Source organism: Carica papaya, chromosome 2 (assembly GCF_054855325.1).
Source record: "Carica papaya isolate Zhongbai chromosome 2, ASM5485532v1, whole genome shotgun sequence".
In the NCBI taxonomy this organism is placed as follows: domain Eukaryota; kingdom Viridiplantae; phylum Streptophyta; class Magnoliopsida; order Brassicales; family Caricaceae; genus Carica; species Carica papaya.
In genome coordinates this window covers 17,453,187-17,463,607 of record NC_142310.1, presented here as the reverse complement: position 1 = coordinate 17,463,607, position 10,421 = coordinate 17,453,187, and the positions used below count along the sequence as shown (strand labels likewise).

Here is a 10,421-nt window from a genome sequence, read left to right as displayed (position 1 = left end):
GTTCTTTCTGATTTTGACTATTTTAGACGTGGTCTCCTCCACCAACTCTGGGACGAACAATTTTCTGTCGCCCACTTCTTCCTAACAAATCGGTGATCTGCATGGGTGCCCATAGAACGCCTCATACGGAGCCATACCAATGCTCGCTTGGTAGCTGTTGTTGTAGACAAATTTTATCAGGGGTAGATGGTCGTCCCAATGGCCCCCAGAGTCAAGGACACAAGTTTGGAGCATATCCTCAAGTGTACGGATTGTCCTTTCTGATTGTCCATCAGTCTGAGGATGGAAGGCAGTACTGAGAGACAGCTTTGTTCCCATGGCCTGCTAAAAACTATTCCAAAACCGAGAAGTGAACCTGGGGTCCCTATCGGATACCACTGTCACTTGAACTCCATGCAATCTGACTATTTTTCGAATATACATTCTTGCCAACTTGTCCAAGGAATCGGTTATCCTGATGGTTAGGAAGTGGGAAGACTTGGTAAGCCGGTCAATAATTACCTAGATGGCGTAATGTCCTGAACATACCTTGGATAATCACGTTACGAAGTCCATGGCGATATGTTCCCACTTCCACTCCGGGATCAGTAAGGGCTGAAGTAACCCGCCTGGGTGTTGATGCTATGTCTTAACCTGTTGACATACCAAGCATTTAGATACAAAGTCAGCTATGTCCCTCTTCATCCCATTCCACCAAAATCGGGGTCGCATGCTTTGGTACATTTTGGTGCTTCCGATATGCATGGCAAACTTCGAGCTGTGGGATTCTGTCATGATGTCTCTCTTTAACTCACTGTCGTCTGAGACACAAACTCTGTCTTGGAACCAGAGTAACCCATCGGCAGAGATTCGAAATTCTGAACTCATTTCCTGTTCTGCATCATTCTTCCGGGCTACTAGGGCGGGGTCGACTGACTGGGTTTCCCTTATTCTCTGTATTAACTCGGGCTGGACGGTCAGACGGCCCAAACATATGACTTTCTTCAGGTCCTGAAGTCGAACCTGTTGTGTGGCCCCAATTTGCCTCCGTTCTGAAACCATTAAATGGGTTAAGATACTTGTACTTTTCCTACTGAGGGCATCTGCCACTACGTTGCCCTTACCCGGATGATACAAGATATCACAATCATAGTTTTAAGGAGTTATATCCATCTTCTTTAATGCATGTTGAGATCCTTTTGGGTGAATATGTGTTTCAAACTCTTATGATCGGTATAGATCTGAAAGGTCTCTCCGTATAAATAATGGCACCAGATTTTCAAGGCGTGTATGATTACGACCAGTTCCAAGTCATGGGTGGGGTAATTCTTCTCATGATTCTTTAACTGTCTGAACCCATAGGTTATGACCTTTTCATACTGCATCAGGACACAACCCAGGCCTAGATAGGAGGCATCACTATAAACTGTATATCCCCCCGATCCACTCGGTAAAGCCAGTACGGGTGCAGTGGTCAGCTGCTCCTTTAATTCTGAAAAACTTCTCTCACAGTCCTCATTCCACTCAAACTTGGCATTCTTTTTTGTGAGTCAGGTTAGGGGAGCCGCTAGACTAGAGAATCCCTCGACGAACCTACAGTAATAACTTGTCATTCCAATGAAGCTACGGATCTCTTTAACTGATGTCAACTTCTCCCAGCCAAGTACCGCTTCAACCTTTTCGGGATTCACTGATACTCCATCATTCGATATGATGTGTCCTAGGAAGGCGGTCTGCTCAAGCCAGAATCCACACTTACTCAACTTTACATATAGCTTCTTTTTCCTGAGGACCTGCAAAACTTGGGCTAGATGATGAGCATGCTCTTCTCTGCTTTTTAAGTAGACCAAGATGTCATCGATGAACATAATAATAAATTGATCCAAGAATTCTCTAAAGACTCTGTTCATCAGATCCATAAAGATGGTCGTGGCGTTGGTTAGCTCAAATGGCATGACTAGGAACTCATAGTGTCCGTACCTGGTTTGAAAGGCCGTTTTGGGGATGTCTTCTGTTCTTATTTTCACCTGATAGTAACTTGATCGCATGTCTATTTTGGAGAAGACCTATGCACCCTGTAGCTGATTGAAGAGGTCGTCAATTCTGGGAAGGGGATATTTGTTCTCGATTGTGACCTTATTCAATCCTCTGTAATCAATACACAGTCTCAACGTTCCATCTCCCTTTCTAGCAAACGTGACTCTGGCACCCCAAGGAGACACACTGTGTCTAATAAAACCATTGTCTTGCAATTCAGTGATTTGTTTCCTCAGCTCTTCCATCTCAACGCGGCTCATGCGGTAAGGAGCAAACGAAATGGGCTGGGTGCCTGTTTATAGGTCTATAGTGAACTCCACTTCCCTGTCCACTGGCAGTCCGGGCAGTTCGTCCGGAAACACATCTGGAAAGTCTCGAACTACCGGAATCTCTTGGATACAAATTTCATTCTTGGGCTTACTTAGTTAGAGAAAATAGCAAGGTTAAAGTACTTGAAAATTAAGGAAACTTGTCATCAAGGAATAAGTATAAAATAATCTTATTAATTTCTAAATGGCTCCTCATTATGAGGATTAAACACAACCTTCTTGTTAAAGCAATCTATGGTGGCGTGATACGTCGCTAGCCAATCCATCCCTAAAATTATATCAAAATCCCCCTGTGTCTAATCCTATTAGGTCTACACTCAGTTTTCTATTTGCTATCTCCACAGCACAAGCCCTAAAGACAATTCCCCTAATAGTGTTTCACCCCCAGCAGTAGACACAAACAACATTGAATCAAGTTTATTAGGTGATACATTAAGTTTGGATGCAAAAACATGTGAAACAAATGAATGCGATGCATCAGTGTCAAATAAAACATGAGCAATATGGTCACAGATAGTGTACATACCTTGTACCACGTCCGGGTCGGCATTGGCATCCTGCTGTGTGAGGATGTAAACCCTACCCTTAAAAGGAGGTCTTCCTTGGTTCTGGTTCCTCGGGCACTCTCTCGCATAGTGCTGGGCACTACCACATATGCGACAGGTGTTGTTGAGGCGATAGCATAGTCGGTCCCCGTGATCCCTGCCGCAGTGCTGACAGATCTTACCACGTGCTGCCCCTGGAGCCTAAGAGGGAACTTGGATCACCGGTCTAGGCCTCTTATTTTGCTGGACAGTCGCAGTAGGTGCTGGTCTGCGGGGTGGAGCTGAGGGTCTGTGACTCCCTGTTGACTGAGAAAGGGTGTTGAAACTCCTCTCCACGATCTGCGCCTTTGCTAGAACGGCTGAATATGTCTTGAGCTCTAATACCAATAAGTGCTGCTTGATCTCTGGACAGAGGCCCCACTGGAACCTCCTGGCCTTTCTGCCCTCATTCATCAATGTCTTAGAGGAGTATCGGTGCAGCTCTAGGAACTTACGAGCATATTCTGATACCGTCATGTTTCCCTGAACCAGCTGAACAAACTCCGTCTCCTTTAAATTTCGGATGTGCTCGGGGAGGTACTCCGCATGAAAGGCTACTAAGAACTACTCCCAAGTGACTGGCGTAGGTAGGGTGGTCTGCTTGAGCTCCCACCAATGATCTGCTTCCCCCAAAAGCATGTAGGAAGCAAGAGTAACCCTCTACTCAGAAACTACTCCTAAGGTATTGAAAGCCTTCTCTGTCTTCGCCAACCAGTACTGCACATCTTCGAAAGAGGTCTCCTCTACAAAAGTGGAAGCGTTTAGTCTCCTGTACCTCTCTACATAGCCCGAGTCAATCAGGGAAGGAGTTGGGTCCCATGGAAAAGGGACTGGGTCGGGCTGAGGAAAGACTGGGGATCCCTGTGGTGGCACCTGCTGATATAGTGGGGGCACCGGATTATACTGTGGCAGTGTCGGGCAATACTGTGGCTGAGGCACCGGATTATACTGCGGCAGTGGTGCCAGGTGGTACTGTGGAGGAGCAGGCTCTTGTCGGGGTGGCTCGGGATCCGCTTGCTGCAGCGGTGGCTCAACCTGTGGTAGTGGGGGAGGTTCGGGTAATTCCCTTCTCTCCTCTTGACCTTGCTGAACAGCAATGATCCTTTCGAGCATCTCAAATATTCTGTCAACATTTTTTCGAAGTGAATCATCTCGGGCTGCTCGGTTTAGTTGGGATCTCCCTCTCCTCATCTCTCTGCACCTGCATTTCACAAAGAAGGGTTAAGTAATAATTCTCAGTTTGGTATTCCTCTAAGTATTAATGTGTAAAGGACGGGTCCGAGGAGCGCGGATCTAATACCAACTGTAACGGCTCCAAAATTTTAAAGGGAAATGTATATATATAAGAAAAATTCTAAGGGCGGAAGCGGAATAAAAATTTTGATTAACATCCCTTACACAATAATCCAAACGTACTAAATATATGAAAGAATAAACTAAATAAAGTAAATACTAGAGATGAATGTTATAAATAAAACTATGAAATCTTTAGACATCTACTCGTCGTCTTCCTGCGGGACAGGCTCAGAAACCAAGTCTTCTTGATCTGAAATGGTTAAGTAAGGAATGAACTACATTAGTCCAGTAAAGACATCACATTATCTCACTGTCACAGAAGTAAATGTTGGTAGAAAACAAAAACGACCAATAGAGCATAATTTATAACAATCTCATTTATTAATAATAAAAACATTTACTGTCCATTTACCTCGGTGAGATTCATGAAAACAACTTATGAGAAATAATAACATCATAAATATCATAAGATCATGCACACTCTGTAACATAACACATATCATACTTTTGTATTTCAATCATCAGGCAACAAATTTCCTCTTTTATCAGCCTACTAGTATCCATGGGGATCCATAGGAGGTCCCCGCTATACGTGAACCATTCACATTAATAACTTAATTCCAGGGCCATCCCCATACCCCATCCGGTATGGGCGCCAAAACCATAAACCTCAATACTCCATTCGGTATGAAGGTGAAACGGACCGTCCCCATACCCCGTCCAGTATGGGCGCCAAAACACATAAAGTCTCCATATCCTGTTCGATATGAGAGACCACGTTTCTGGTAGGGTTCCCTATGGACCCGATCCGTCCACTATCTCCCAGGATATCTAGTTAGGCTGTCGACATTATCCATTTATCAATTCACATACATTTTTTTCATTTTTCTTAATCTCAATTATCCAATCAAACATAAACACGTAAACTAGTAATGGACACCAAATAAGGCAACACAACATCGGGTTCACAATAATTCAAACCATAATAAATGAAACCGTGATTTATGCATTCAAAATCATAAAATAAATAGATTAGATATCATAATGCATTTAAAACTGTAAAATAAATCAAACAAAAACAGATCGACAAATACATCAGGTTCGGGCCCCATTAGCAATCTTAATTAATTATACATATCTATTAATTCATAAAATACCGTTTTATCATTTATTAAGCTTTAATGCCGTGATAGGAAATAGGGTGAGGGATCTTTATTTGTTTCGAAGTCTGAAATCGGGTTCTCACTGCGCCTACGGGCAGTCTCTAGATTCCCTATATTTTTTTTTTCGAAAACTGAAACACACTTTCGGTACCTACACATGTCACCAAAAAACCCCAAATCAGACCTAGGGCCTTTTTGGCCAATTTCAGAATTTCAGCCGTTTTCGGCCGAATTCGGCCAAACTTGCATTGGTTCCTGTGATAAAACACCCCTAGGGCCCTCGGTGGGCCAAAAAATTATAGAAAACCGAGACTTACTGGCGGCCAAGCTCTCGGGTGTGGCGGCTCCTCTGACACGAGTCGCGATTTGGTGTTTTGCTCCGGTCAACCTGTAGAGAAAAGGACGGTGGTCACAGTGGGGTTGGGTGTGGATGCGATTATTTATAACTTTTTCCTTTTAATCTAAGCCGTCCATCACGATGCGATCTAGGCCGTCCGATCGCGATTAAATTGGAAATAAATCTGGACTATCCATCGCGATGCGATCTGGACCGTCCGTGCGTGATCAAATTTGGGTCATCCGCACGCGTGAAATTTGGGTCGTCCATGCGCGCTTTTGATTTGGGTCGTCCGTGCGCGCGGGAACGAATCTGGGTCTTCCAATTGTGCACGTAGATTGCCCACGTGTCTCCGTCCCGTGTGACTTCATGCGTCAGCATCCTTGCCACGTGGCGTGTCCTGGTTGGCCGAGGCTGCTGACATGGATGCTGACGTGGCGTAATTTTTTTATATTACATTTTGACCATCGGTTTTTTATTTTTTATTTTCAAAAATATCCCTATAATCCAAATTTTTACCTTTTTTTTCAAAATCAATTTCAATTAAATCTCAAAAATAATTTTACCCTATTTTATCATTATTATTTTTTTTATTTCTATTAAATTAAATTAAAACATATTATTACAAAATAAATTAATTATTAAAATGAAATAAAAAACATCCTCCATCTTCAACTTTCAAATTGAATAATTTAAAATCATAAACTTAATAATTATATATGGGAATTCTTTTATCTTAATTTACACAATTAATTCTGAATCACATATCAATTAGGCTCTTATACTATTTGTTGGGTCTCGAATACGAAATATAGTCAATTGTGTAAATTAAAGTAGTCTTCAAATTAATTCACATGAACCAATAATAATGATATAAAACCAATTTATGCATAATATAAAATAATAAATAAAAAAATAAATATAAAATAAAAGAGATATAAGATTTTACATAGAAACCCTCTAATGTTGAGAGAAAAACCACGAACGAAACTCCAAGAAAAATCCAATATTAAAAGGAAACAAATATAATGTAATCCACCGAAAGAAAAATTAAGACATTAAAAAAAAAAAAAAAAAAAAGTTTTTTTTGCACGTGAGGAGAGAGAAGAACTCAAAATAAAAAAACGATGACCACTCTTGGGTGAATGCGGTTGCGATGAGGAAGAGAGAAAAACACAAGGCCACTAATTTTTTTTTTTTGGCTACGAGCACAAACTTGTGTGTGTGTGTGTGTGTATATATATATGTATGTATATATATATATATCTTTTTTTTTATTAGGCAAGGAAAGCCGTGAAGATCTTCTAAAAAAATCCTGCTTGAAAAATCTTCTAAAAATCATGAGGTTCCATATTTTTCCGTAGTAGAACATCACGATCTAATAATCTTTACTCCATCACACCATCTCATCTCCATCCTCGTGTTGAGATCTTGCAATTGATCAACCCGTAGGAATAGTGAGAAATTTTCTATTTTTATCTTGCTTTCTTTTTATTTATTTTCTCTTTCACGTATTTTTAGTTCCTCACTCTTATTATTATTATGCATGATAAGTGTCTTTTACGTTGCTATTAATTCATATAATTTTTTATTTATGTTATTATATATTTTAATATATAATTAATCTTGCATACAGTATGATCCGGATCACGTAGTTATTTTTCGAAATAAATGGTTTCGCATAATATTTGCTCCATTGTGATGGTAACTTAACTAACTATAATAAGTTGATAAAAATCTGGCCCCATATCTAAATCTAAATCTAATTTTAGTTTCTACAAATCCGAAGGTCACTGGGAAAATGACCTTCCCTCTTGGTCAACAATTTTTGGTCTACTATTATAAATTATATTTTATACTTTTTGCGTTAGGTTTAAAATAATATTGCTGGGGTTGAACTTGCTAATCATAATTCCCTTTTAATTTCAAGCCAACAAGTTGTGTAAGTAATTGTGGAAATTATTACTACAAGTTTTTTTTCATTTTTTTTTTATTATTATTTAGTTGTTTTATAATATTAATCACATCATTGACTCCAAAAAAGAAGTTAACGTGTTCGCTCTTTTAACACGTTAAAAGATCATTTTTCCAAGCCCATTAGATCCCCGGATCGGCCATTAAGCAGCCCGACCCGGTAACACACAAAAAACCCTAAACCTAATTCTTCTCCCCTCAGCCAACCTATTAAAAGGTTCATATCGGGCTCCCATTTTCTTCAGCGACTATTTCACCTCCTATGTATAAACCCGATCCCTAGTTTCCTTCATCATCATTAGCCGCCTGCACAATTTTCTCCTTAAGTTGCATGTGTGACTTTATTTGACGTGTTCTTGTTATGATCTGCGATTTTCTGCTCTCTTTCTTTCTCTGATGTATGCTCCGCTAATGTGCAAACAATCTTACTGATTTCCTTTTCTATTTCAATTTTCACTCTTCTGAAAAATAATGTCTTTTGTTTACTTGTATATGGCTTGGGTCTAAGCAGGTAGGGGAGAATGTGTTGCTTGATTATGTTTATTTAAAGATGTTGGTCGGTGATGCTTCAGAATTTGTCCGTTCCATCTGAGATTACTTCTCTGAAGCAGCTGAAACATCTTGTCTGAGGTCTCTCTTGTTAATTTTGATTAGTTCTTATTTTTGTTGTTTCTTGTGGTGTTGAAGGCGGTGACGATGAAAACTGCATACCATCAAACTATGAGGGCTAATGAGCTCGTTGATGTTACAGAAAATCATTACTCTCTGAGCCTTTTTCATTTTTATTTTATTTAAATTTTTAACTATTTTGGAAAAATAGAGGAGAATGGCAATAAATTAGAGTCTCTGATGCGCTGTGTTCAGTAGCGTTTTCAGCGCTGTACGTTGCCGATAGTCAAGGGGACTGAGATTCTGGCATTTGTTTCTGGTTTCCTAAGCAATCTGCATTCAGATGTCCTCACAGTTCATAATTTTTGAACAATTATTAGTTTTTCTTATTGGTTTATATTTGTTTTATGTGATTAGAAATTATCTTGCACAATTAAAATTTTACTGATTGAATGGACAAGGTGGCTACATGTACCGAGTGAAGGGATTCAGAATCTGGTGCCCTTATAACTTGAAATGGCCTAAAGGTCTGTAGCCAAATGTATGGATGGAGAAGCTAACTGGCCAAGTGGTTGTGTATCTCCGTCGACCTTACTTGCTTACCGAGCTTCTTATAGAAAAGAAATTCATATGAGCGTTTTAGAATGATATGATGATGGAATATGTTTCCCTATTGGTTTGATTGCCGGAATGATGGCATTGACCTTTGTATTAGCTCTATCTGATCATTCACTTGTTTCTTTTTGTGAATTCGCTTCAAAGCAATTATCATTTTCTGCCATTGATTCCCACCATACCCTTTTCTCATTAATACGGGTATTGAAGTTTTTGAATTTTATGACAGAATCAATTTGCAAATGAAGGATGGTAGGGGCGATAAATCAAAACAATAATGCTGAATTTTTTTTTCCATTTGGGTTCGGTTTCTATTCTGCCTTTTTTTTCTCTGAGTCGTGCTCAACTAATGTGCGAAGAATGTTAATATTAGACTGCTGTTTTCTTGTTCGTTTTTTGAATCATAATTTGCTTGTTCGGTTTGATTTCTTCTCCTTTTCTTTCATTTATATATGCAAAATCCCTTGGATTTAATCTCCTTTGCATATAGCTTCTATTTTTAGTGTATAATATACCTTATCAATTCCCACATCTGCCTGAGTTTTTTACATGAATAGATGAATGAATAAGATGTCATACTGTTGACTTCTTACTAGGAATGGTATAAGTGTACTACTCTATATGCATAACATTTTTTGAATCATAATTATCTTTATTCTTAGTTGTTTCTTGGGTCCTTTGTCCCCAAGTGCACCAGGATCGGAAATGAGTAAATTGATCTTTTGATTTGATTGGAACACGATCATTTCTATGATGGGATAGGGCTTTTTTTTTTTTTTTAATGTGATTTGGTTTATGTGTAACTGAAGTTGTTGGCCAATGATGCATAAGAATTTGTCCGTACCATCTGAGATCAATTCTCTGAAGCACTTTAAACATTTATAGTCTGAGGCCTCATTAAATTTATTAATAAGCTGATTTGTTGCTTTTTTTTAGTGTTGGTTTTTATTTATTTAAAAAAATAGAAGAAAATGGCAATAAATTAGAGTCTCTGACAGCGCTGTACGTTCTGCCAATACTGAAGGAAGACTCTGATTCTGGCATTTTACTCGTGCAATCTGCATAAATCAAGTCCCCAGATTTTTCAATTTCAAAACAAATATTTATTTGTATTGGTTAGCTTTTATCCTTCTGTGATTAGAAACCGTCAGAATTTCTTTCAATCAACATGTAGTAAGTTCCTAATCTAACAAATAAAATATTATATAATGAAAAGACAATTTAATCTTTGTAAAGGAAATTCCATTTCAATTTCATATCAATTGCAATTTCCAAAGAGAAAATATTACCCGAGTACAAAGAAATTAAATTAAAATCATAATTAAAAGTGAATTATGAACTCCGGTGCTCAACAAATAATTACTTTTTTTCACATCCTTCTTTATACTTCAGCTATTCAATCTGTGTTTCAAAGCTTCCGACCAAATATTGGTTAAGAGTGTTGAAATTATTTTTCTAGTTGAATAAATCAAAAAAATCATTAAATAATAATCATAAA

General features: G+C 38.8%; 1 long non-coding RNA gene and 5 other non-coding genes across 6 annotated transcripts; all 6 read left to right on the top strand.

Moving 5' to 3' along the window:
- Positions 1-7,850: 7,850 nt before the first annotated feature.
- LOC110825980 (uncharacterized) lies at positions 7,851-9,966 on the top strand. Its single transcript, XR_002541959.2, has 2 exons — positions 7,851-8,097; positions 8,211-9,966. It is a non-coding gene; the product is annotated as an uncharacterized LOC110825980 (long non-coding RNA).
- On the top strand, positions 8,255-8,333 carry LOC148268826 (small nucleolar RNA snoR117). The gene has a single exon (XR_015817443.1). It is a non-coding gene; the product is annotated as a small nucleolar RNA snoR117 (small nucleolar RNA).
- LOC148268825 (small nucleolar RNA snoR116) lies at positions 8,385-8,472 on the top strand. Its single transcript, XR_015817441.1, has one exon. It is a non-coding gene; the product is annotated as a small nucleolar RNA snoR116 (small nucleolar RNA).
- On the top strand, positions 8,835-8,927 carry LOC148268824 (small nucleolar RNA snoR109). Its single transcript, XR_015817438.1, has one exon. It is a non-coding gene; the product is annotated as a small nucleolar RNA snoR109 (small nucleolar RNA).
- Positions 8,951-9,039, top strand: LOC148268823 (small nucleolar RNA Z102/R77). Its single transcript, XR_015817434.1, has one exon. It is a non-coding gene; the product is annotated as a small nucleolar RNA Z102/R77 (small nucleolar RNA).
- Positions 9,738-9,818, top strand: LOC148268822 (small nucleolar RNA snoR117). The gene has a single exon (XR_015817442.1). It is a non-coding gene; the product is annotated as a small nucleolar RNA snoR117 (small nucleolar RNA).
- Positions 9,967-10,421: the final 455 nt, after the last annotated feature.